Source organism: Agelaius phoeniceus, chromosome 1 (assembly GCF_051311805.1).
Source record: "Agelaius phoeniceus isolate bAgePho1 chromosome 1, bAgePho1.hap1, whole genome shotgun sequence".
Classification (NCBI taxonomy): Eukaryota; Metazoa; Chordata; class Aves; order Passeriformes; family Icteridae; genus Agelaius; species Agelaius phoeniceus.
This window is the reverse complement of record NC_135265.1, coordinates 65404997-65432814: the sequence shown is the minus strand read 5'-3', so window position 1 is coordinate 65432814 and position 27818 is coordinate 65404997. Positions and strand designations below refer to the sequence as shown.

At 42.4% G+C, this 27818-nt stretch overlaps 1 protein-coding gene across 22 annotated transcripts in view; it reads left to right on the top strand.

Moving 5' to 3' along the window:
- The window catches only part of ATXN1 (ataxin 1), a 371677-nt gene that overhangs the window by 130439 nt on the left and 213420 nt on the right, over window positions 1-27818 (top strand). For 5 of the 22 annotated variants that reach the window (XM_077180468.1, XM_077180465.1, XM_077180513.1 and 2 more), the window contains exons 2-3: window positions 10290-10352; window positions 24859-24978. The gene's annotated coding sequence lies outside the window, so the exon portion shown is untranslated. Of the gene's footprint in view, window positions 1-10289; window positions 10353-17773; window positions 17910-18130; window positions 18415-18830; window positions 18959-18983; window positions 19547-24858; window positions 24979-27818 lie in introns of those variants that run through there. The other 17 variants (XM_077180537.1, XM_077180529.1, XM_077180546.1 and 14 more) reach the window with 9 other exon arrangements.

Here is a 27818-nt window from a genome sequence, read left to right as displayed (position 1 = left end):
TGTCCCAGCTTGGAGGAAACCCAGGTACCTCCCCTTAGTCTCCTGTGCTGGAGGGACCCTCAGGGGCTGGGCTGGCTCAGGCTGGTGGCAGCCCTGATTTGCACAGCCACTGTGCAGGGGAAAAGGAGCACAGGACCTTCAGGGCCAGGCAGCTCATGGGGACGTAGCTGCTCCCCAACACTCAGGGAACTTCAGAGGGCAGAGTCTGGCATTGCATTGTGTAACTTTAAAATAAAGAACTGTGATTTTTATATGGAGCATTTGTGTGCCAAAAATGCAGCTCTTTTTATTTAGTGAAATATCCTTTGGAAAACTTTAAAATCATGACAGGTTTTCATATTTATTTCACATTCAGTTCAGGATTATACACGATCAGCTTTAGGGCCTTGTAGGAGCCAAGAGAATATAAAGGTTGTCAGAAAATTGGAGGCTTTATACCAAGCTGTTCTGATTTAACTGGCAGACCATTAAAGTTACTGAGATTTGGGGAGAAGCAGAGCTTTTTAGAAATGTCAGTCTTCTGAGTGCTGCAATTTCTGACTGGCACCCACTCTCCAAAGTACTGACCTCGGCACCAATAGGAGAATGGCATCAGCATCTTTAAGCTGTATTTTATTATTATTGTTCAGAAGTTTTGCCATTTCTGAGTAGATAAGTTTCCCCTGGAGATGTAGTAGCAGCTGGGCTTTCTTGCAGCTGAGTTTAAAGCTGCCTGGTTCCCTGAAATGAAGTGACAGCTTTTAGTCTTCGACAGGAACGTGTGAATGTATTCGGGTTCATTTATAACACACAGAGAAGAAAATTGATATTAGGGGGGGAAAGAAAAAAAAAAAGGAGGAAAGAGAAAAAAATATCTGAGGGCTTCATCTGCCCAGGGAGGTAGTATAATGCATCCTCATACTTCAGTCCACGTGAGCAGAGTAGTAATGGGATACACACGCACACACGCACACAAGCTGGGATCCTTTTCAGTCAGTGGAATTATTCTTTTGGTCAAAGGTATTTTTCTTAGTTCTAATAATAAACACTGAAATCTTGGGTTAGTGCAACATATAAAGATAGACTTTAATATATACAATACAGGTTACGTGGAACTGTTTCCAGTACACAATGGACACATTGTTTCTCTCTTTTTTTTTGTTTCCACAAAAGTATAAAAGAGCATCATGCTACAGACAGCACATTTTAGTCTGAAGTGGAACTGGCAGAGGATTTCAATGGAAAGTTGATTTATTTCAAGGGATTATGGGAGTCCAGGGATAAAGCTGGCACCCGGCCACAGGGAGAGCCCTTGACCTAGAAGCAGGAACAGTTTTCAAAGCTGTACATGTACATAACTGAGCAGAACACTTTAATTTAGTGCAGAGCATAACCTGAATTCCTTCTCTGAGGGAAGATGAAAGAAAGAAATTTTACTTCTTAGTAGGACGTTGGAAGCTGTATCCAAAGCTCTTTGCCTATTTTACATCTTATTCTGCAGCATTGCAGGAAGCAATTGTTTGTGACAAAAGGCCACTTTCTTCCCTGCTTAACTCGGAAAGCAAAATGAGCTGCCACTCATAAAACCGACTGGATACAGAATTAATTTGCTTTTCCTGATAGATGAAACAAGTTAACAGACCACTACAGGTTACTCTCTAAATCAACATATGAAACGTAATTGCATTGTCTTTCCTCCCCGCTTCCTCTAGGCCTTGAGCGGTAATTATAAAGACTTTAAATCTCCCTAGTGACATCAGCCGGTTAAAAAAATTTGGAACACAGGAATAATGTAACCCAGAGCCTGCTTTCAGCAGCGTTGTTCACACTGCAGAGAAGGCAATTCTATACAAAATACTCTTCCATAACTATGCTCTATTAATTTTAGTGGTAGTTTTCAGTAAGCTTCACACTGGGATCCACATCATCAGGCCTATTCCTTAGTCAGAAGGTACAAAGCATAACAGCAACAAGACCCGTCTTTAAAATGCTATTTTGGAGCATTTTGTGAAGACCGTGTATTATATCAAACATGCCATAGTAATTACATTTACTAAAACTTCCTAAGAAATAATAGGCTTCTAGCTCTGCTGCCCTTAGAATCTGCCATAAACTTCAGCCACCTAATTAAGTGCTTTATTCTGCAGCTTCCAGTCTGGCCAAACGACCGCAGGCATCTGTAGGTATCTGACCTGAATTAAGGACTCTGGGTTTGAGCCCTGTGTTTCCAGACAGTGCGTCTGACTGATACAGCAAAACCACAAAATGCCAGATGGTTTCAACATATTACACAGCTCCCTGTATGGGCATCCAGCGTCAATGTGTGCCTTCCTGCAAAATTTCACATGCTGAAACAACTTCTTGCAGTGTGGAGACAACACTGTGCCTGAAAACAAAGATTTAACGACACTGGCGTTGCTCAGCCTCTTGTCATCTTCTGGTCTGGGAAAAACTGTCAGCTGTTCTAAAATTAGAAGATAACATAATGTTGGCAGGAATAGGGCATAGCCTGGGTAGGCTTCTTCGTTATCAGCTTCCTTGTTGAACTTTAATCCTTCTTTTATGACCCTTCTGCTTGTTTGGGTGTAGCTTGCATCATGGGCACAAACTGCCCATCATGGCATATTTGTACAGTGAGTTTGTTTTGTGCATTAAAATGAGACTGGGCAGCTATGACAAGTGGGGACTGAAAGGCTTTCTCACCATCCAAACTGTGACTGAGTCAGAGCCCACATTGGGAGGTCCTTTTGCTATGTTACCTAAAGCAATCTTCCATGAGACCACCAAGTCCCCCTGCATGCTGACTAACCTGCTGGTTTCCTCCTAACTTGTATACAAATACCCTGGATCTCTAGGGAGATGGGAAAGAGCTATGGAGAGCTATGTGCAACAGAGGGAGCCTCCTTCCTCAGTATGTGCATATACCCTTTTGTTAGGCTCTGGAAGGCAGGCTCCAACATTTTGCATTTTCTGAGCTAAGTCTTTCAATGCTGTGAAGCTCTTTAAGCACCCAAAATATACCTCTGTGTGTGCTCTGAGCCAGCATCTGCAAAATTGGTGGGGTTGCTGCCTGCTTCCCTACGTAGTCTGTGAAGGAGAAAGAAGGCAAACTTGGCTCTCAGAGGAGAGGGAGATGTTCACCTAGTCCTGCTTCTTTATCATATGCTGTCGAGATGTAGATAAGGTACCCTAGCTCCAGGTATCATAGGAGATGCAGGCAATGCAAGTGCATGAGATGAAATCAGGCTGCATTTGTCATTCTGCAGAATTTGAGATTCCCATCCAGGTATCCCATGAAATGCAAGTCTGTATGCTGTCTGCCTACAGACAGCTGCCAGGATCTTTTCTTGGCCATACCTGTTTCTTCTAAAGCCGTAAGAATTGGGCCTTGCAAGTCTGATCCTGAACTGAGTGACATAAAAATTTCTCCTGGCACATGCTGAAGGAAATTATGAACTGCCAGCTCATTTTACCCCTCATTAGGTGGTGGGAAGTTGCATGCATTTGGGAAGGCCAGCTTTGTGCTCACCATCCCTGCCATGGTGTTTGGGAATTCCTGAGAGGCTGCCGCTATAGGGCAGGAACCACTGTGCTGTGTAACAGGGTGCCCATTCCTTTACCCATGCTTCCTCCAAGTTCTCCATGTCCTTTCTGAAGAAGTTTTATATCTGAGATATCACAAGTACTCCAGATGTAGCTACAGTCCTTGCAATCTAGGGTGTTATCCCTGAGCACATCCTTCTGGAGAACTTGGCACTGGAAGACATGGGGAGGAAAAAAGGAATGCTTTCTTTTTTAAAGGTTTAAAAAAAGCATTGAATGCTTTGTGCAGCCAGGTTACCAGGGACATTCTGTGAAGAAAGCTATGCTTGAATTCATTTTCAGCTTATGTTGTAGTACCACTCCTTGGCATTAGTACCAGTAAGTTTATAATCAAATACATGGCAGCTGCACCACCAGGCCATCAAGGTCACTTTTAATTCGCAGTCCTGTCTGTGGTTTGGTGGAGAAAAAATAATTATGAAATCCCTTGGGAAAGGCCAGTCTTGATATGGCCAGGCACATACCACTGGTAAGCATTTATATAGCATCTTTTCTACTGATAAAAATTAATAAAAAGGAAGTACAGAAACATTTTATGTAGTTTTTCCATAGCAAGAAAACATGTAGCTGATTTTACTGTGTGTTGCTTATAATTACTCTTTTTCATATCTACCAATTATGGCAAAGAACAGGAGAACTCTAATGACAGTAATGTCAACTGAATAAAATTTTAGTTACTTTAGCTTTAATGAATAATTTGTCTTCCTCAACCTGATTTACTAATATCTTAGTTGACAAGGCTCCCCATTCTGTGTATTCATTTTGTACTTAGAGAGGGATTGTTTATAATTTACAGTTTAAGTCTGAGTGCTGTTATTTCGCACTGTCAAAGAGCATCTGTTGCAGTAGATAGCTCTTCATATGTTAGTGCCACAAAAAATGAAGCATACCAGCCATGTTAGCAGCCAGTTTATGAGCACCCAGTAATGTTCAGCTGTGTAAAGGGGAGTTTCCTTTGAAAGGGCAGAAAATAGAATTGCATAAGTGAATTCTGTGTGGTCATCTGCAATGGGATGAGCTTGTGTAGGACTCACTCACACCAGCTGTGTAATCCACGTTCAACTGGTTCTCTGTGTGGGGTAAAATCTGGGCTAAAATTTGTTTGTAGGCATTTGATTGTTACCTGATCATCCCTACAGGCTTCCCAGTGTTTTAACCACAAGTTTTCCAGAAGATAGCCTACATACTTCCTGATTCTGTAAGTAGAATGAATGTAGATGATCTCATTTAGCTGTAACCATGCACAGGCAAATTTTAGCATAGTTTTCATGGTTGGCTTTGTCAGTACAGATAGGACAAAGTAATTTCATAGTGAGTTGGAATTAATGCTGTTTGCCTTGTGACAAAACCCCAAACCTTGTCAATGAACCCTAGCAAGAGACTTATATTTAGGGCTGGTTATGAAGCTTTACTTCTGTTAAACTTGATTATATTTCCTATTTCTACCTGTTTGTTTGCCTGCAGAGCAGAACAGTAAAAGCTGTAATGTATGAGGCTTCTCTTCATTGTACCTTGGCGAAGGCAAGCAAGGGTTCTCAACAGTGCAGCTGGCACTAGCCAAATGGTACTGTACAAGGTTTTACCACTGCTGATAAGATCCTAACCCTTGATCAGTCATGCTTTGAACTCAGTTCATACCATCACCACAAGTATTATGCGTCTCTCTACAGAAATATTAGTTGTGACTTCATAGATCAAAACAAACTGTATACTGATTACAAATGCATATGTGTTCACTGTGGGCTTCCCGTGCACCTAAAATTGTAGCCTAGCCAGCTTTAATGGAGCTCTTTATTTCAGAATAAAGCTGATCATCTAAAGCCCAGGATATGAGTAGCCCAACTGGATCTCAGCTAGGGTTGTGGATCCTCAAAGTTTATGAAATCAGGCCTCACACTACCTGTTTAGAGACCACACAGCCAGTCAGTGACGTATTGTACTTTTTCCAGCTACTCATAGACTTACAAAAGTATGAGGTTTAAAAGAACATGAAAAAGTGTCTTCAAATGTAATAAAGTTTAAACAACAAAGAATTGGACATTGCTAGTTACATCAAGCACTTATTGTTCTACTCTACCTCATGTTTTCTTTGATCTGTTTTTAAGTCATTGCAAACTTTGTTAAAATCCAAATTCCACAATCTTTCCCCCCACCCCCCAAAGTGTCCTTTTGCCTTGGACTCATATTTTGAGAGGCCTACTTCTTTTGTGTTTCTAAAATGCCAAGATTTTAATGGAATGCTTTATTAGGTTTCCAAGTGCTTCTGGCCAATAACAAGCAAAGTTCAGCTCAGTAGTTTTAATCTCACAAACATCAAATCTGTTTTCCCTGCATGTGAGAAGAGCCATGCAGCTCTTAAGAAGATTAAAGCTATAAATTCTAACATTACAAGGGCCAATACTTTCACAGTCCAGATCAGGATGGGTTATTTTATGTAAGTTTGTCCTCATGTGAATTTCTAATACTATTCCTTGAGTTTTAACTGGGCCTCCCCCTCCTCTTATCCCGCTGTGTACTAAGGTATGTGATCTATAGAAGATGAATATATTGCTTTTTCTTTTTTTCTGCCTCTTTATTTCAATGTTAGGAGGTAAATTATATCATTTTCATTATCAGTGCAGCTCAGAAAACCATCTGTTGCTCAAAGACACCAGGATCAGCAGTCAGCCACCCTCAAAGTAAGCAGCTGTAAATCTAGAGTGACTATACTTTCTAAATGCAGAGAGGCTTTTACATTAATCTCCTGGACTTGCTGAGTAGCTGGTACAGTGCCCAAACACAAGTAAACTCAATTAGTAAAAATAGATGTGATGTGGCACTTCAATATACAGCGTTTAAGCATGTGTTCTACAAAGCAGAAGTGCTCTGTTCAAGTCCCAGATACTCTGCTGTTCTGTTTTGCACATGTGATTCAGTTATTTTCCTGGTTGCCAAATACCTCATAAAAAGCAGTAGCACTGTTCTGTTTTCACAAAGATGCAGTACTGCTGGCATTTACACAGGTGTGGATCTGAAGAAACTCAGGTGACTTTTTAGGACTCTGGATGTTCAGCAGCTCTGAAAAATTGCACTTTACAGTTATCGCTGGAAACTGTGCAAACCAGCTTTAATGTTCTTGTGTTTTATATATGCAGAATTACATGAAACATACTATTACAATCAAATAAGAAACATTTGCAAGAAACATACATTTTGGAGCTTTGCGTAACAGGGTGGGCCTGGGTACATTACTTTGCAGCTTAAGACTATGGGCAAGTTTCCTTCTTTACCTCCTTTACCAATATAGCAGGCTACACCTCTTTTTTTATGGCAAGCTGATCAAAGTCAATTTATTCAAGTGCAAGTTCTCTAAGATCCCTGTGCTCCACTGTGTAACAGAAGGGCTTAGGTCTGGGTGTGGTGTTCTTGACCTTCTAGTCTTTTGTCTTTCCAGCCTGTTTTGCTTCCTCTGTCTGCCCAGTTTTAGCCAGAAGAGTGATCTAAAGAGACCCTGTTTGTTTTCTGTGCACATTATGATAGGCTGCCATTGTGTAACGACATACAGTATGCAGGATAAAACACCCTGCTTATTATAGTGTAGTTAAAAGGCCTGTCACTATTTCCATTTCAAATTCCTATTTTCAGGAGTTTACTACTGAGCCGTAAAAAATTGCAGGCGGGAAACTTGGCAGTCACATTCCCAGCCTAAGAGCAAATGCTTTAACCAAGTTTAAATAAATAAATTAATTAATATTAATGGCATGTGCTTCCAGCACGCAAAAGAAAGGAGATCTTGTTATTGTTTTGTTTGTTTTATCCTTGAAACAAACAATGACGATTAAGGAGGGTATTTACATACCAACCACCCTTACACAAGAGTTATACACCAGACCATGAGCAGTGTTACCAAGTGATGGAGGTGATTATCTAGTGGTCATTCCTAACTCTCCTAAAAGAAATATCAAGAAAGAAGGGCTATTAATCAATGTATATAAGGTATTAATTCCTAAATAATCTGAAGGACAGAAGAGAGTTGTATATCATAAATACTTACATGTATATATACTGTGCTAACAAAGCACAACTTGATAACCATGGTGGGCGAGAGTGAAATTCTTTGGGGTTAGCTTAAAAGGAACAGACATCAAAGAAAACCAAATAGTAACACTGCGGAGTTGAAGAGTTTGAAGTAGGATAACTAACAGCTGAAACATTTGAAGGGTAAATGTATTTTCAGTATATTTTAAAAATCCAGATTTTAATTATACAGCCAAATATTCAGAGTTTGAAGTCTTGAAATAGTTAAAAACCAATTTTTGGTCTGTTGTGCAGATAGTAGGCATTTAAAGCTGGCAAATTCTTCACACTTATCTTTCTGTTCATTGAAGATTTGAGCACTAGAGGGAATCTAGGAACTGGTGACCATAAACTACACTAGTTCAATGTGCTACTAAGGGAAAGTGCCACTACAAGAGTAACAGATTCAGAGGAAGCAATATACTGGAACTTAAGTCATCCATTTAAAATTTTGGCTAGTAAGAAGCATTAAAAATGTGAACCTGTGAAAGGCAAATACTCAGAAAGCAAAATAAATAGAGAGAGAAGCAGGTTCTTCAAGAGTAAAAGGGGCTTGGTGGTTGTTGGAAATTTTTCTTTCATTTTGTTTTCAGAAAATTATAATTTTTATAGGTTAAAAGAAGAAAACACTGTTATTTCACCTTTGGACAAATCTACCTTTCTGGGTGATTGATAGTTTGCCATTTCTGAAAAGTCAGCTGGCCTCAAAACTGCAGTCTTTTCTCAGAAGGTAACTGTTCTGAGAGATAAGTCACATAATGGAGTATTTCACTGCATCATTTACTGCAGACAGCATAACCTGTGTGCCTATGCTGTAAACTGCCTAGGGAGGAAACTTGGCCTTATATAACTGACTAGAGCATCCAGTTTGAACAGGAAAGGGGTGCTGGTCCACATTTAGGGATCTGTGGGATTATTAGAATCTAAAATAAAAAAGATTTTAGAAAATCATCAAAGGAAAAATTTTTATTTCCAGCTACAAGGAGATTTTGTGATCTCATTGGCGAGACCTTAAATGTGTGCAAGGTTGAGATAAATGTGTCTTAGTTCAGATAAATGCTTTTGGAGGCCAGACAATGACTCCTGTACAAGTTGAGCCTTTTAGGGACAGTTGTAGAGCCTGCAAGCTACTCTTCTGCAATTTTCAGGATGATTGCTACAAGGGACTCGAAGAAACTCTTCAACTTGGCAGTGATTCATGCTGAGCTAAAAGCTTCTGGGAATGTTCCTGGGAACCTCTGATACTCTGAAGAGACTCTAAGGAGAGACAACAGTGGTGCTGGGATGCTTGCCCAGATGATAAACTATGCAGGAATTTCTGTACAGCTGATAAACTCTGCTCAGGACCCTGTGAAGTACATACATTGTGTAACAATACATGTAGGCTCTCAGAAATACCCTTGGGGGCAGCAGCCACGGGTATTCAGTAGTCACAAGGTCTCTCCCCTCTGCTCCCTCCTCCCAAAGTGGGTACCTGCTTTGACTCAAGAGTTGTTTGAGGAATTACTTGCCCTTTCCCAGCCCCCTGCTCCCTCCAGCTATGCGTTTTTAACCAGCAGGGGGAAACAGGAGGGCTCAAGAATTAGAGGACTTATGTATATATAATACATGATGAAGACTCTGCAAAGAATATATCCTATCATATAAACATGAAAGAGAAAAAAGGCTGAAGTTGTAACGCAGCAAGGCTGGCAATGTCCCTTAAATATGACTTCAGTTTGCAAGATTTTGGGGTGTATTAAGAAAAAGTATGTTTTGAGCTGTGTCTGGAGATGGATCACTATGGAGAGGAGGGAGGTGGTAGTGCCTCCATATGCAACTGTCATGCTTACTGCAAAAGGAGCAGCATTCAGGGAATAGCAGGAAAAGAATTGTACTGAGGGCAGAGGTGATCTTGGCTGAGACTCTCTCTGGGCTAACTTGCTTTGCATTTACCAGCAGGCAAAGGGTGTTCATCTGTGCAGTTATTGCAGGGTAGCTGGTGTCCTGTAAATCCACACCCTTGAATGCTTCACTAAAATATGTTCATGAGGCCATACCCTCAAGCACAAAGCTCACTTTAAATGTATGATTCAGAACCATTAAGACAACGGGACAACTTGTACACCTTAAATTAGACACCAAGTTTACACACCTAGCTGAAGATGGGCCAATTAAGAGAGAGAAATGACTTAATACCTGTGTCCTAAGAAATGAGATATATCATGGAAAGGGGAGAGACAGATTAAATGGCAGGAAAACCATCTGGCAGTCCCACTTTTTTAGCATGGCATATTTTTCAGACCTATTATGCATATAATTCTGTGAAATAATCTGAGTTTGGTGGGAGATGTCCCATCAGTTCTGATTTTTTACACAAGAATGGACTGGTTGACAAAGGTAGTTTATGAAATGGGAAGGGTTTTAGTCCGCATGTGTTGCTAAACAAGTAAGAAAAAAATGTAGATAGAACCAGGGGTTTATTTTTGTTTACATTACTACTGTTTTCTCTTGTCCTTGATATGTGGAATTGTTGCTTTTCCAAGTCCTTGGCTAAGCCTTGGGAAAAGAGAGCATTCTGTATTGCTTTTATAGTAATAATACTTGTACTTCTCTGTGTCACCACTGTTCTGTGGAATAAAAGGACAATTTTTGCTATCACTTTTCTACAGGCAGAAGAACAGAGAGAGTGTGGACGTCTCAGGGCTAAGACCAAGACAGGGACTCAAAACCAGGTAAGAATTGCAGCAGAAGCAGTGAAGACTTTGACTGCTTTTGGCAACAAGCTTTCCAGCTTGGAAGAAGGGGGAATATGAGAGAGGGCTGCAAAGATCTGTGTAGCATTGAGAGTATGGGTAGGGACTGGCCATTCCCTGTCTCAGTGCAAGAGCTAGGAGCACTGAATGAAGCAGGCAGGATGAGGGGATTCTTCTTGCATCAAGGACTTGACCTGTGCAATGTGACATAGCACATACCTACAGTTCACAGATGATGATGGAGAAGACTGTGCAAATCTTAGGAGATAAATCCACTGAGGGTCACTAAACAGGCAGAAACCACATTCTGCTTAGGAAGTTCCTTAAGCTGAAAATAGTGGGAGGCTGGATAGTATGTGGATAAAGTAGTATATAATGCCCATGTCTCCCTAAGCATCTGCCTATGATTACTGCTGTCCTATGGCCACTGTGTGGCCATTCTTATGTCCTCTTGCACAAAGAAGATGAGAGGATTCCCAAGACAAGAGGAAATGGCCTCAAGTTGCACCACCAGGGAGGTTGGAATTGGATATTAGGAAAGATTTTTTTTTTTACAGAAGGAGTTGATAAGAATTGGAACAGACTTCCAAGGGAAGTGGTGCAGTCACTATTCCTGGAAAGTGTTCAAAAAATGTTTGGCTAAAGCATTGAGGACATGGTTCATGGTGAACATGGGAGTGGTGCTGCGCTGATGATTTGGACTTGATGATCTTAAAAGTCTTTTCCATTCTATGATTCTATTTAATGATTCTGTGATTCTATGAGAGTATAAGCTGTGAAAACTCTGTAGTGGGAAACGTTCCAGCACTAGGGTCTCTTGAGTAGGAAAGCTGGTCGTGAGATGGTCCTGCCTCCAAGGTGTCCACTCCATTCTCTTGGCTATAGTTGACCCCATGACAAAACAGTCAATGAATGAGCAAATCTGTCCATGTGATAGAACCTACACTTCACAAGAGTTTGAATTTTATGATCTTTGAAGAGGCCCTGAGGCAAAACCCCACCCACTTTAGAAGAAGACTAGAGATGAGCTTTCAGCATGCAGGTGTTTCTGGTCTACCTGATTGCCCAGATAAGTTCCTTTTGATAAAACTTCTTTCACACTGTTGCGCTTTGCTTGTAATTGCTATGTCTCAGGGCTTCTAGAGCTTTGAATGGGTATCTTTCATTACCTTAAATATAAATAAATTGATAATATCATGTGAGGATGATATGAGAGCACACCAAGGACAGGTCAAGCAGAGTAAGACAGGCATAAATGGGAGTTCTTCTGAGGAAAAACTGGGTAGGGGGAAAGAGAGACACATGATATTACATCTCAATCAATCCGAGAACCTTTTTGGTCATTAGTAGAAAGGCCTCTGCTGAAGAGTAAAGAGAGAGGATGAGGATCAGGCAGATCTCTGAGGGAAAGGTGCTGCCTTTGTGCAGTAAGAATTCAAAGCGATGCCAGTCTAGTTATAAAAGGGTCTGCACAAGCTGAAATAGCTCTGCTTTAATGTCATATCCCACCTCAGGCCTCCTGTCACTTTTCCCAGGACACTGTTTTTTTTTAAACTCTGGAGTTTTAGGGTTCTGGGGGCATGTACCTGTCACCTTGCAGAAGAAACATGAAAAATATCCTGTCAGCTTGTAATTGGATAAATTGAAGGCAAATGTTTACCATGCTCACTAAGGTTGGTCAAAGCCTTGCAAGGCTGAGGAATTCCTACCCTCCAGGCAATACACTGTCATGACTGTTGTTCATCTCTGCCTGGTGATTTTCCAATTATGAGTCAAATATGAGGGGATATAGCAATTATTTCATACCAAAATTATCCCATTTCAATTTTTGTTTGATGTCTAGGAACTGTTCAAAGTCTTCATTCCTGTGCATCAGGTGACTGCAGTTTTTTGCTATATGATACCTTTTGAAAACAAAGAGATACAGCTCTTTCCTATGTAGATGATGCTGTATTTGAGAACCATTACTGTCTTTCCGGTTAATGCTGTCTTAGTTACTAGTTTTCTTTTTGAAGAAGATATAGATACAAAATAACTTTGGTCTTGAACATTACACAGCTTGCACTTCTCGCTGTCTTGAAACCAAGGCATGAGCCCAAACTTACCTATATTGGATGAGTTTGGTTAACCAGACTTCTGAATTTGCATGACAGCTTTGGGGGCAAGGCCTGTGTGTATCATATTTTGTGAAGAGGTAGAGACAGTAAGAGTAGAAAATAGCTATCATTATAAGTTGCACATTTTCTCAACAAAACATAAAGATTTTTAGCATGTGAACCAAAGGAGCAGACTTGGCAGCAGCATTGAGCACAGCGGCTCTGGAAGTCTGGTAGGTCGATTATCCATGAGGTAGGAAGGATTTGTTCAATAGACCAGAACAGCTCAGTTGGGGCCATTAAAGGATTTAGGAGTCAAAAATCCTTTTTTTCAACTTCTATGTCTGTTCAAACAGGTAACCAGTCCATTCTAGCCCATTCCCTTCCTCTCATAAAAACTCATGGCACTTATCAAAACCTGTATAGCATTGATCAGAGAGACTAACAGGTTTTGGAAACCACAGTGCCTTATATGTGGGTAAGACATTTTAAGAAAGGTTCAGAGATATAGAGATATTTCCCAACTCTAGGTGTTTACAGAGTAGATGCTAATCTAATCTGTCTAGACCATAACGCCCTTAAGAGACAGAAAAAATCTTGGGAAATGAACTCCCAGATAAGTCTCTGTACCAAAAATGATTTAAAGGGATGGGACAACATGTGTCTCTTACAAGGGCATGTGGTCTCTGGCTGCTCCCTGATAGCACCTGAGAGCCCTCTCCCAGAGAGTGGCTGGCAAATTCTCCTGAATGTTGGTTGAATGTTAATCCTTGTTAACACTACTGCCTTGACATCCCTGGAAACAAAGCATTTCTGAAGAGTTGTGCTTCCCCTGTGTTCTGCTGGTGTACTTTGACCCCAAGATGAAATGATCACTTCCAGGAATAAGACAGTTTAGTTTCCATTTGTGCTTGGCCCTTCTGCTCACACCAGCCATCTGGGTAGCTGCAGTGTCAGGGGAGATACTGATGGAGACCAGGACACAGATTGAGACCTCAGATGGCTGAAGAGCACTGGCCATAAAGCACAGTATTTATTACTTGATAGCTGCCTAGACCAGTGAAGAACCCCTAGAGAAGGGCTGAGCACTTTTATTTTCCACTGGTTGCCACAGCTTATGGGGCTGACTGTGGCTATGGTCCATCCTGGTGTGGTCACTGGTAGGTTAACAGGTCTTCCCTTCAGAGCAGGGACCTGTAACTGACTGACCTCTTATTCAAAAGACTAAATTGGACTCGATTTTGAGACTTTAGAAGAGTCCTCAGTTTTCTTAATTCCCACATGAATTGCTTTGCCTGGTTTTAAAAAAGCAACAACAAGAATACAGTATGTCATTTCAGATCTCCATCTAAGGATCTATTGTTTCTTTAAAGCCATTGAAGCTATTGTTATTTAAAGAGAACTTGATTGCTTCTTTTAAAAAATCAAGATAATGATAAGGTAAACATTTTTAAACCTAAATATCCCATTACCTAAACTGTAAGGCATGACAAATAATGATTTCTTCATCACCCTACAATCCTTACCTAGCCACAGTGTAATAAAACAAAAAAAGTTAATGGCAGCCTTTCATTTGAATTCACTTGCGAAGGACCACCATTTTAGACGATAAGATTTTTATCTTTGAGTCACAGTGTAGCACTACATACTTGCTTAGTTTTCATGAATGCTTTACTCTCCTTTCACTAAATGTTAATTTGCATGAGATACTTGTGGCTTTAAAGAGACAGCATTGGCTCTCTGTGTCTACCAATCTAATTTCCTTGCATCTGAAGGTAATCACAGAGTTCTGGAGAACATCATCAACAGGGATGTTTTGACAGGGAATACATTCATTTCTAAGTGAATACACAAAAATTAGAGACATTAGTCATATTTTGTTATGTTCACACAAGTGACACTTAAAGATATAGTCCAAACACATTATTGTTCAGATCGTGCATATTTTTAACTTTCCTGAGGAAAGCATACCTTAATTAGCCAGCTGTAATCCAAATTATAGTTTCTCATTTATTAAAACTGTAAAAATACCTTAAATCAGCTGCATATGTCTGAAATAATAACAAAAATAACAGCATTAGCAAAAATTATCTAATGTGAGAGAGCTGTAAATAGATAGGAGGTGAATTGGACAGTCAGCGGATTCTGAGTTGGAATAAAAACATCTTACTTAAGCCAAAAACATGGCAACCAATATTTTCTGTTATAAAAATATTTGAGATTAATTTAGTTTTATGAAAGCTGTCAAAAGCTGAAATTAATAGCAGAAGTTCTCTGTTTATTTACAAGCCAATGCTATACATGAAGAGTAAAGCGAGGCACCTTACGAGCAGTGACAGCAAACCTTTGATTGTATTCAAAAATCCTTTTTTCTGGTGGATAAGAATGACCTGTATGTTCATGTTCTCTCAGAGTAACCTCTGCCTTGATAATGCTTGCCATTTGAGCAAATGGTATGACAGGTCTGTGAGGTGGATTACTACTGTCCACTAGAGGCTGTAATGAGACCAACAATGTCATTTTATGACAGATTGAAGATCTGAACTGTAAAGATCAATAATTGTGAGATTACTTTTCACACTCAATACAATGTCAATCACTGCATTTCCCTGAATGCTAGTGTTAAAAAAAAAAATCCAACTTATTATGCCTTCTATTCTTCCATTTTTTATAAGTACTATTAATTGTATCAAACATGCTGTGTAGATGGCACATTACAACTAGTGAATTGAAAAACAGTTTCTTCTAGACAGTGTGCATCTTGCCTGCCAAATTGTTTAGTATCTTTTTGTCAGATTATATTCTCCTGGGAGTCCTATCAGTTTCAGCACATCACCAGCAGTAAATGAAAACGCTTGGGTCTTTGTGGGTTCTTGTGTCCCACTTATTTGCCTTCATCAGCACCTTGATGTTTTGTGGAATCCTTTGTGCAGGGAATATATTGAGGCCCAGCATAGGACAGGGGGACTGCTGAGGCACAAGGACATCTTGTGACATGGTTGCATATCATGTGTGTTAGGCCGTGTTCGTAGAGGCATAGTCCCCTCATCCCTCGTCTGTTAGTGCAATCAACATGTATCAAGTCAGAACCGAGGTGAGAGTGGTTTATGAACCTGATGTGGCTGGTGGCACTTCCCAGAGCCATGGGAAGTGCTTGCTGGCTAAGGAAAGCACTATTGCTTTAACTTACAGTGCACTTACATTGTGGGGGTCTCTTTTCTACTTTGAAGCAGAAACATAGACAAAGATGTAAAAGCCTAGAGTATACAGTGTGGCAAAAAAATGAGGATCCTGAGGCAAACACTATAGCCACAGAGCGGAGGAACACACAAGCCTCTTACATGAGCCTGCTGCAGAAGGGAAAGTTGCCCAAAGCTTGCTTCAGCATGAATGTGGCTTCTCTTTCTCTGCGTGTGCCACACCTCTTGGCAAGGTGAATGTTTGAGAAGGAAAGATTCCTTTCTCCTGAGGTAACACTCTGTACTACTGGAATAAAAAAGGTGGCAGACAGAATGCCTTGTACTCTGAATTGAACCTTGATGATGGGTTTTCAGTTTCTCCAGGGCTTTCACTTGATTTTCAGTAATCTCCAGTCTTTGTCTCTTTCCCTTGGTTCCTTTTATTAAATCAATGAACCTTACATTAGCTGGGTGAATACAATTTTGCTGTCTGCTTTGCTGCTTTAGATTCACTCTCTTGTAGGTATTGAGTAGCATATTTGTCAAGATATCTTGGCCTGTTGCTGCTTCTGTCTCAGATCACTGCTAGAACAGAAAATCGTGTTGATTTTCATAGTGAACCTGAACTAAAGATACAGGAGATGCTGTGGTAAAAGATCCTTATGTTTGCTAAAGCTATCCTGTATTACAGTATCAACTCTTAAATCCAGAATGCTGCGGCTTACAATGTTATTAGTACATTCTTTAGCAATTACAGTAAGCCAGTACAGTCCTTTATAGAAGGGACTCCTTTGCTGATCTGCATAAGGGCAAACTGAGTCCTAGGGTATTTTGCATCTAGACTCTTAATGCTAGATTTAATTTGCAGCTAAAACCTAATGCTAATATAAAAGGGACACATAGGAGGTATACTTGCTAGGAATCTGGTACCTTGGAGCTTATTGTCACGGCAAATTGGTACAAGCTGCAATAAACAGCTTGATCTGGATGGCCATGTTACATGGAGTGCACGTCTCAGGCCTTTCTGAGGCCTGGGACCCCACAGCGTCCTGCTCCTTGGAGCTGGCATGTAACAGCCTTTGGTATTTATGCAACATTCTCTTGCAACGTCCTTGGTGTGGGGAGGGGCCTCTGTACTCTACTTCTCTTCCTGATGCCAAAGCAGAGAGTGAATGGCTTCTTATGGGCCACTGATGGGTTGCATGCAAGCATAGCCTCCCATCCTTTGCCTGCATTCGTCCTATTAATTGCTTTCATAATTTGTTTTATTTCTTTAAGTTGTATCTAGCTCAGTAAGTTGATTTTTGGGGGTGTGGGGGGTTGTTTAAAATTTTTTTAACATGAAGATCAGACTGAGACAGTCCAGAAGGAAGATGTTTTCTGTGGTCTCTTTTGCATCTGTGCCTGTTACTTGCCCAACACTGTAGTTTGCAGACACCTGCGTTGAGGGAAGTAAGAGAGTAACACACTGACGCTGGAGTGCCAGGGGAGTGTAAGTTGCCATAGTTGGGGGGGGGGGGGGGGGATGCGGGGAAGTTCAGGAGTGGCTCCCGGTGGTCTGCAGACAGCTGGGAGAGATGCAAAGGGATCTTTGATGAAACCAGTGCTGAGGAATCCAGAGGGAGTTAGTACCCAAACATGCGTGGTTCAGCCCTGTCTGTCTTGTAGTTCAGAGATGGTATGAGTCAGAGTCTCTTTGGTCTGAATGAAGTGGAAGGTACTTTCTACAAAGCAACTCAAGCATATGCCAAGGATCCGGATAAATAAAACTAATTCAGAAAAAGGGAGTGGGATGCAGGCTCTTGCTCTAAATCACTTCACAGTTCGCCACAACAAAATGCAATATGGCATCTTAAATAAAATCACCCTCTTCTGACTCTCGCAGAGGCTGCTTCAGAGCATTCCCTGGTTTCCAGCAGTTTTATTTCCTCCCTTAGAGAGACAGACCAGCCTTGACTGAGCAACCGATTTTTATGCATCCTTTAAACCAGCATTCCCTGCCTTTTCTGAAGGACAGCACACGTCGCTAGCTGTCTGTTTCTTCCCCCTTAAACAATATAGGTTCGGGGTTGGGTTGTTTTTTTTTTTTTTCTTTTTCCCCTCCCCATCTCATTTCTTTCCGCCTGCAAAGTGATTTGAGAGCCCCGCGACGCAGCCTGCTACAGGAGCGGGGACTTCTCTGGAACACTGGCATGCGCAGGGATTAAGCCCACCGTAGAGAGCCAGCCTGGCCTTTGAAGTGTTACAAGGGGAGGGAGGAGGTAAGTGTCGAGGCGAGCCCCCAGCCCCCCTGCTCGCCCCCGGGCAGCGTGCGGCGGCCCGCAAAGGGTTAAAGGCCGCCTTGGCCCGGCGGTGCCGTGCGTATGCAATAATCTGTGTGGCTCTCTTGGCCGACTGCCAGAGTGTTGCCTTGCCTCCTCCTCCTCCCTTCTCTCCCCCCCTTCCCTCCCCCCCCCGCCCCCCCCCCGCCTTTTGCATGAAGTAGGATCCTTGAGCTGTTGCAGAGGCAGCCAACTGCTCCATATTTGGCTTCTATTACCCATTTACATGCTGGAGAGCGGAGAGGGAGCGAGCGCTGTACCGCAGACATCATTTCTACTACAGTGGTGGAGACATCCCGGACCTGTGTCACTGCAGGGGGAAGGAAAAAAGCCAAACAAACAAAAAGCAGACCCAAGCCCCGTGATCAGCTAGGAAGACATTTGTGTGCGAGTCTCTCTCTGACCCCCCCACCCCCGCCAACCCCACCTCCACTGACACTTTACAGTAAGTGGCTTTTTTTTCCTCCTCTGCTTTCTGCCTCCCCCCCACCCGCCCGCGGCTTCTTCCCTTGTTTAGACTGCAAACCGCCGGCGATTTCCAGCTGGAAAAACACGGGGCTGAGGGGGCAGGGGAGCGCGCTGCCCACCCCGCTGCGGGGCTGCAGCCCGCCTCGCTGCGGCCGCCCCCGGCCCGCCACGGCCCGGCCCGGCCCAGCCCGCAGGCGCTGCCGCCGCGGGCCTGGCCCTGAGGGGAGAGGGAGGGAGAGGGGGGCGGCCGCGAAATGGCCGAGGACGCCGCGCAGAAAACGGAGTGGGGATGCGGGACACGGGAGGAAGCGGGGGGCCGGGCGGCCCCGCGGCGAGAGCCGCTCGTACAGCCCTGCCCCCCCGCCCCGCTCCGCTTCGCTCCGCTCCTTCCTCCTTCTTCACCCCCCCTTTCCCTCCCTCCCGCTTCCCCCCGGCCCGGGCGGGGTGTGGGTGGCCGCGGGGACGGTGGACATTTTGCGAGTCGCGGCTGCCCCCGGTGCGGCAGCGGCGGTGGCCTCGGGGTGTGTGAGACTGCGCGTGTGCTCGTGTGTGCGGGGGGGCGGTGTGCGGTGCCGGTGTGTGTATGTGTGTGTGCAGTGTGTGTATATGTGTGCGTGCGGTGTATGTGTGCGAGCGTGGGGGCTCTGGTGTGTCTGCGTGCGTGTGTGTGCGGTGCCGGTGCGTGTGTGCGGGGGGTGCGGTGCCGGCTGTGTGTGTGGGTTGCCGTGCCGTGCCGTGCCGTGCCGTGTGTGTGTGTGTGTGTGTGTGTGTGTGTGTGTATGTGTGCGGGCGGGGGGTGCGGTGCCGATGCGGTGCCGTGTGTGTGTGTGTGTGCGTGCGCGGCGGGCACGGCGCGGTGAGGGGGGGCCGTGCGGGGCTCGTACGCCGGGCGGACCCGGCGGGGCGCAGCGCGGGGCCGGTCGCCGGCAGGGCCGGTCGCCGCCACCGCACGGCGTATGTAGTACGGGGCTGGGCGGCTGCCGGAGGGTGAATGAAGCGAGGAGGAGGCGGCGGCGGCGGCGGGGGAGGCGGCGCTGGCGCTGGGATGTGCCCGGCAGCAGCCCCGCTTCGCTTCACTCAGGGCCCAGGCCGGCTGCAGACACCACCCGGTACTGCCGGGAGGGACGGGGCGGGAGGGATGGGGGAAGGGGGCCGGCGGGGCGCCACCGCCCCGCTGCCCGCCCGCGGCTGTGGGGTCCGGCCGGCGGCCTCCCGAGGGGAAGCGGGGCAGGGGTTCCCCGCCGCCGCCGCCCCGGGGCTCCACTCGCCTCCAGTGGCGACCGCTGCCCTCCTGCCGCTCACCGATCCCCCACTGCCTCTGGGTTTGCTTGGGTCGGGTGGGGGTGGTTGGGTTGCGGGGCTTTGGGGTTGGTTGGTTGTCGTTTGGGTTTTGGTTATTTGTTAGGGTTTTTTTTGTTCATGTATTTTTTGTTTTGTTTTGATTTTTTTTTAACCCTAAGGCATCGTAATTTACCGGCAGAAAAACAAATAAATGACCCCGTGTACGGTTGTGGGTGCTGAATCCGTCAATGTGATTCCTGAGAATATATTAAAGTCTAAATTAAAGCGTGCTGGAAAAGCGTTAGCTCCTACTGTAATAGTAATAGCGATAATAATAAAATGACAGAATTGGGAGCGATTTACATGTTATTGAAGAGGAGGAATTACTGAAGAGTAATAATAGAAAAGAAAACAAGTCGGAAGCCCGTTATATAATGCACTGTGTAGACAACGAGAACGACAGGCTATTTTTATTTTGTTTACCGTATGCTGTGTAATAGGGACTCCTCTGAGCAGCATCTCTCCCCTATGAGCCCGAACTCCAGATAGAATTGGGGAAAAATTTTAGGCATTTCTTTTACAACCAGACGAAGAAATCTAGGTTTGTAAAACCTTCCTCTTTACAGATGATTTCTGTGTACAGAACGGGAAGGGTGTGCAGGTAAATGACCTTTGCCGAATACCTTTTCCCTTTCATATGGTAAAGAAATTCATATTTTGTAAAGCAGCTTACACTTTAACCCTTAACGCTCATGGTTATGTATTTTATGCAGTAATGGTTACTTCACGCGTCAGATACGATCGGGCATAGTGAGTTACTCTGCTGACACACTGATAAGTCAAGGACTTTTAATTTCGGTTTCAAATGAAACCGTCCCCTAAAGGAAAATCCCGGCTTCATGTTAATCTATTTCTGTTCGAGTGATAGAGATGGTGCAGTTTTATCATGTGGAGCAAGGGTTATGAATGGTGGAGAGGGAAATTGAGAATGGCCAGGCAAAATATTGCGCCGTAGTTATTTTTGTGATGCTGCAGGATAACAGTAGTAATTGTACGTTACTGCACCTAATTTGTTCGTAAAACCGGCCCAGCATTTTACGGGTAGCAGCTGTTTTAAAAGGGTGGCTGTAATCTCCTCACTTTTTACATAAGGCAGAGGTCGATAGGTTTTTCTCCGTGCTCGGCTGTCTGTCTGTCTCTCTCATCATGTAGCGACATGTCAGCGGTGCCGGCTTTCAGCGCGCTTACTCCAGCCCTGATCAGTCATGTAATTAGATCAGGCTGCCATGGTAACAGACGGGATTCTCCGTATTCACCGGCCAGCCAGGTGCGTGTGTGGCTGCCGGGCGACCCAGCGGGCTACCGCCAGCCCTGCGTGTGCCGCCTTGGGGGCGTACGGACGGCGCGGCCACCGCCTCGGGCTTTCCGAAAATTGAAAGATGCCGGTGGTGGGTTCCTAATGGCCGAACTTCTAGGGAAGGGTGTTCTTTGCCCACTGGAGTGTCAGGCAGATGGGACCGTACGTGGCGCACTTAGCAGGTCAGCCAAATCGTCAGTTCCATTTGCGTGTGTTATTAGCAAATTAATGAAGGTGTGGTACTTCGTAAAAATGCTTTTGCCTTATACAAGTTTGCATGAAAGTTTCTTCACAGTTTTCCTTTTTTTTTTTCCTTCCTTCTGCCCCCCCCCCCCCCCCCCCGCCCCCATCCCCGTCTGTCTGGTTTAACTGTTTGGTGGCTGTAGCAGTGTTTGCTAACAGTTCCCATTCCAACATTCTCATCATAGGCCACAGGCTTGTTATTCTCCACTCCTGTACTGTACTTTACACCCTGTGGCTGGTGAGATGAAAATTGGTGGTACTTGATGTCAGTATTGTCACTCTGGGTTTGTTGAAACCTCCTCATAGTTCTTTGCAAGGTCTAGGCCCTTCTGTGTGTTAGGTGAAAGCTGACTGCCGTTTCTCATGATAAAAATAATTTTTGCCTCAGCAAATACTTTCTTTCTAGTATGGGTGTATATTTTGCATTTGTGCTCATCAAAATAAGACTTTCTGACACAGTTTATAACAGCGTCAAAGGATACGTAATATAATTAGCTCTGAATTGCATGTTGCTCTTAAAAACATTTCACCAAGCAATGTATATTTGTCTTCATTCTCATTGTTTGAACATGACTCTTTTCAGCCTTTTTTCCATAAATGTAGGTATAATTTTTTAAAAGCACTAAATTTGGCACTGTGTTCTAATGTCATAAATCTGGAGTAACTCCAGGGGATGGGATTGTGAGCCACTTACATGGGTGTATATCTCAAATAACTCTATTTATTGGATTTAATCCAGGCATGTAGTAGAATAACCAAGCTCAGAAAGTGATCTGCTGCATATCACTGTTATTTTCTCTATATTGCTTTTCATGGCAAAAAGCACTGTGGGCTTAAATAGTATTTTTGCCTGATTAAGGAGCAGCATTAAGTGTCTATAGAAGTGGGTAACACCCCTACTCCAGTCACTAATCTTGGGTGCACTGACACTAATATTGAACTTGGCCCGGAGGATTTTGTGTCTCAGTGATGAGAAATCATCAGCACCCACAGCTCCTGAGTGTTTGTAGTACCAGGCTGGAACATAAAGCAATCCAGAAATATCTCAGTAAAATAGATATTTTAATCACTCTGATGGTAAAGCGCTGGAGCTGGAGGAGGAGGCAATGAGAAATGCCTGTTGATGGTTCAGCTGTTGTGGCGACAGGCAGTGGCGGTCTTGGGTTTGGTGTGATGAGTTTGCAGGTCTCAGCCTGCCTGCTGAGCAGGAGTGTTTCTTCTTGGAGGGGTGAGGGGACAGGGTATTTGCAGGCAATTTCCTGCACTGAAGTGCAACTTCTCAGTGCCTCAACTAACTTGCCCTTCTGGTTAGGAAGGAATATCTCTGCTCGGTGCAGCCGCCTCTGTTCTGAGGAGGTGTCTTGAAATACAAGAGCTTGTTAGGAGGACTGGCTGGAGAGAGTGGAACAGTCATGAGCGGGATAACTCCTGTAGTGTGAGCCTTAGTGTGCTGCATGCTGCTTATACATATTTTATTGTAAGACAAATTACCTGTGTGACTAAGAGTATTAGAAAATAATTATTTTCAAAAAGGCAATATATACATAGTTGAAAAAACTTTTCTGAAAAATAAACAGTGCAACTTTGCTTTTCTAGCCTGATTGAATCTATTTAGAAAGGTTGAAAAAACTAGTTTTGTTTTAAAAGACATTTGCAAGAGACATGGAACTTCACTTAACAATTTTTTTTTATGTAATAGATCCAGTGGCCTAGTTTCCCATTAATTAAGAAAATAGACACTTGAATGCAGTCACCTGAAAAGCAACTAAAGATTTAAACATTAGAATTTTAAAGCAATTATTTTGGTAACATGTCTAGTAAAACAAAATTAAGGCCTAATTTTTCCCCTTGCTGAGGTTTAGCAGCGCATCTTAGCAGATGACAGTTAGGATTGTCATTGTTCATATGCACACTGCTTTTGTTGTGGTGTACTAATTGAGGGGGAAATGCAATAAAAAAAGTGTGGCAGGCTGTAAAGGAAGTGCTTGTCAGGATTGCGTAGATGGTCTGAAGCACTGGCTGGCTGCAAACCTACTCCAGCGTGTGAGGCAGCTGCCGCTGGTGATGCTTGAGAGAAGTCAGGCTGTGTCACTCACAACACAGGTTGTGAGTGATTTGCTTGTTCTGGAGAACTGTGCAGGTATGGTGTGTACAATTCAGAGAGTGCAGATAACAGATTTAGTTGTAGGTCTCTTCTGAGACTGCTGTAACCAACTCTGCGTTAACAGATAAAGATATAATTAGAACAAGAAAGAGAAGTATGACAGGCTTGGCACAGGTAAATATTTCATTGCAAAGGACTCATTTGCTATATTACAGTGACTTCAATAGCCTAAGCTTTGCAAAGTGAAAATCCCATCCTCATCCTTTCATTTTACTTTTAAGCAAGACTCCAAATGTGATAAATAAATATACAGGTATTCGGTCAAAGGCACTATATTTTGGAGTCTTATTCAGTGGTTCACATTCTTTATATGAGAAAATTGAAGGTTTTTACATGGTTTTGGCTGAGGTGATGCATGACTAACATTTTAAAATGTAAGAAACTTTGCAGATTCCTGATTTTTTGCAAAAAGACAAAAACTAGATCCATGATCATAACTCCTTTTTGCTCTCAGTGCATGTGTTGAGAATGTAATGCTTCATGGCTTTTTTTTCCTTTCAAAGCTGTAGTCTGAAGTGGTTGTACAACACATGCAAATCTGTATGTGTGCATTGGTCCCAGTCTGCAAAGTTACTTTAGTAGATGTCCCAGTGAGGGTTTTGCTGAATGAGGATTGATTAAAGAACCTATCTAGAGTTAAGTATGCGTGTAAATCCTTCCCTAAATAGGAACAAGTAAGTATGCTCATAAACTGAAACAACAGAAATGATTCTCAGTGAGGGAGAAATGGTCCCACTAAATCCTTTGATTGTACCAAGGGTGATAAAAATATTTGGTGAGATTCCAAGTGAAAACCCCAAATGTATTTTAGTAGGTGATGTCAGCAGAAGTTCAGTGCTGGTTCTTCATGATTTTGCTGAGCAAAATCACAGAAAAAAATTTAAAAACTACATTGTTAAAATTTTTCTTTGTTTATATTTTTTGGGAATTTACAGTAATAAGCATCAACTGTAGTATGCCACCTTTAATGACAAAATAGTGTACAAGGTAAAGTCACATATCAATGGGTGATTATTTTTCACCTAGTAGTAGTAATTGCAGCACTACGTTTTCAGGATGCTACTGCTTCTCAAATAAAATATATTCTGTTGGCAGTGAAGACAGTCATCTCCACTTGCTTATGATTCTTCACCTCATTAAGATCACATTTAGGAAAAGAGCACTCTGAATAAATGGGCTCTGCTCTCTACTGGATGAGCTCTGTCTGCAGAATTAAATCTATCGTTTATTTGTGCTTGAGTAATAGTAAAAGCAGCCTCTCTCAGTCTTCATTGGGATACCTTAGTGTGTTGTAAATGACTGTAAATGTTGACTCTTAACTGTGGTTTTGTTTCTCTTTATTTTGGTTTCCATCTCCTCAACTCCTGGATCAACAGTCACATTGCAGGCCAAGCCAGATGGGCAAGCAATACAAGCTGTGAATTTATTCTTGACCCTGTAGGACAGTGACCACCATCATTTTTTTCTTCACCCTACAGTTATGCACTGCCAATAAGGTGAGAATGCAATGCTTTTTATTTCCTTCAGCAAGTGTACACTGTTTGCTCTGGGCTTTAGGCAAAGTGCACATCTTCCTGGTGTCTGTGTGATTACCTACCTGTGATGGGTTTGTACTTCCCTTGCCTGGCAGTAGAGGTCTTTGAGAAACTCTGCTCAGAAAAATTCCTTTAACTCTGGTGACTCAGTTCTGTGACTTACAGAACAAGTGGGTTCCAGATGGGTGGTTTTATGCTCACCTGAGGTCAGAGTGTATTCAGTTACTGGAAGATGTTAGTATGAATGGAAAAGTTGGCAGACTTTGATTCTTGTTATAAAATGCCATGTGTAAAATTGAATAAATCCTTCATTCACTTTTATGATCATTTTCAGGATTCCTGTTGCTTGTTGCCTGCTTGGCTTTTCCACTGTCTTGAGTTTCTTCTGTACATTAAACTTTGTCCAGCATTAGAATAGTTCCCAGGATAATTAGTCACTACTGATGTATCTGTGTGTCTTTTGCTCTTATTTTGAGAAATGCTTTCAGTTCTTCTGATTTTTCTCCCTGAAATGCTGTTGCCAAACAAGATGTAAAAGTGCACATGTATCAGTCTGCTGCTGTCCCTTTCCTCTCTTTCTCCTTCCCATATGGTTGTGGAAAATAACTTGAAAAGACCAAGTCCCAAGACTCAACAATCATACTGCCAATAAAAAGAACGTAAATTTTTATTTTATTTCTTTAATCTGATTGTCATTAAGCCAGCCTGGTTTTTTGGACCTATTCTGTGATTTTTAAGTGCTTGGAATTGGCAATGCTGCTAATGCTTTAAGAAAAAAAAGATAAAGAGTCATAATAAAATTGCCTGTGTCTTTAAATAAAAGAAAATAAAATATAGTGATTGCTTGCAGAAAACCAAAGGGTTTCTTTTTTAAATTTACAATCTGAAAGCTTAATTACAATAAGCACTCTTATTTATGTAGGGCTGATCAGAAATTCTCCGTTGCAGAATAACTTCTTAATGTATACAGCATGTCATAGAAAAGTACGCAGTGCATCATTTACATTTTATTGTGGCTGTGGGGAAGGGTGCTGTGTTTTAGAGGGAAGTTGCCTAGGCAAGTAGTTACATGCAAGGACAGGCCTGTTACAATTTCCAAAGGAGCTTGAATGGTGGGAGTGAGTGGTAACCGCTGTAAGTTCAGAGCAGTATGAGTTTCTCCAGAGTAAAAAAACTACACAAAGTGCCCATGCACTGGCACACTTTGTCTTTCCATTTTGGAAGAGAACTGAATTGGTAGCAGCTATTGACTTGGGATATCAAATAGAAAAAGTTTTTTGTTACGATGTTATCAGTTACACAAAGCATTTAATTTTTTATTTTTTAAGATTAACTTGGGTTGTAGAAAAATGTGTTTATTTTAAGAAGTGATTACTGCTGGAAAAACGTACATATCTCAATTAGAAGAAGTAGTTGTTTATAGGGCATTTGTCAAGTCCTATGAATAATAAGATTGTGTTACCCATAATGTATTGCTAAGTCACCTTGGATATTTTAGCATCTGGTATTTTCTGCAATTGCATGAGAGACAATATATTCAATGTTAAACAAACATTTTAGATTAAAAATGTAACCTAGCTAAGTCTGATAGGAGTATAGTACTAAAATTCTTGTTTTCCTATACCAGCTCAGCTTGAAGTTTTGTATTGTATTTGTGGACCTTAGATGAGGTTAGATTTGGTTTAACTTCTTATTGTTGGACATTTTAGTTACTGAGTTGAAGGTACCTCTGTTGACCTCATTAGTTCTCATTTTTTCTATGGAACAATCAAAATCAGGCCCACTGTAAAACTAAATAAGTGAAATAAAAGTTATTGGGATAGGCACTGCCTGCTTACAAATTTTTCTCTGTTACTGGAGGAAACAGGCAGGAGCTCACAGTTGTAACACGTAAAAGAAACATGACATGGCACTGTGTAGGGAGCAGCCACAGATAGAGCATTTCATACTCACACTCATCATCTTTCTGGTTTTTGCATTTGTTTTGGGGTGAAGGTGGCAGCTGCCCTGCTCCATTTTAGGCAGACCTGGGTTATGACCCTGAAGTCTGACAGAGGGAGAACATGGGACACATTTGAAGGCATCCAAAATGCATCTCAGAAGCCATACTTGAGGCCTGATGTTCCTGCATGTGCATTCATGGCTTCAGTGGGTAACATCTTTGTTGTGTGTCAACTGTCCAGGTGTACTTACCCTTCTAATTCAAGCAGCATTTTCTGCAGAGCCAGCTAAGCATCTTGCCTGGATAAGGACATGGGTATTAGTAAAAGTAAAGCAAAAATAAATAAAAATATACAGCTTTCTTTCTTTTTTATTTTTAGTTAATTTTAGCCTGCTCTCCAAAACATAGAGTTATTGTTATTTGTTCAGAGCATGCACTGCCTTCTTCCACGTAGGCAAATGACTCAATGCTTTCTTTTATACAGTTGTCTTGAGAGGATTTTGCATGAGGTACTGGACATTTTAACAATTAAAGAGTTCTTTTTAATCTTTTCTGTTGTCAAGTCACTTGATATTTATTAATCATAATACTGGGTTGAATTTACAGCTGCAGCCCATTTGTAAGAAATTTTTTTTGGCTGAATTTTCAGTAAGTATGCCTGTATGCTACCTAATATAGCTAATTTTTTACATAAGGGATAATTTCTGTTTTATGCAGACTTCTGGCTACCTCTCTCTGTAAACAGGCAACAGTCTGCCCTTTTAAAATACTTAATATTGAACATAAAAAGAACTAATCTGTCTCTATATTACTGTGTGCGATGGTAGCTTTTTGGTTTTCATATCAGGGTCCTTTTATC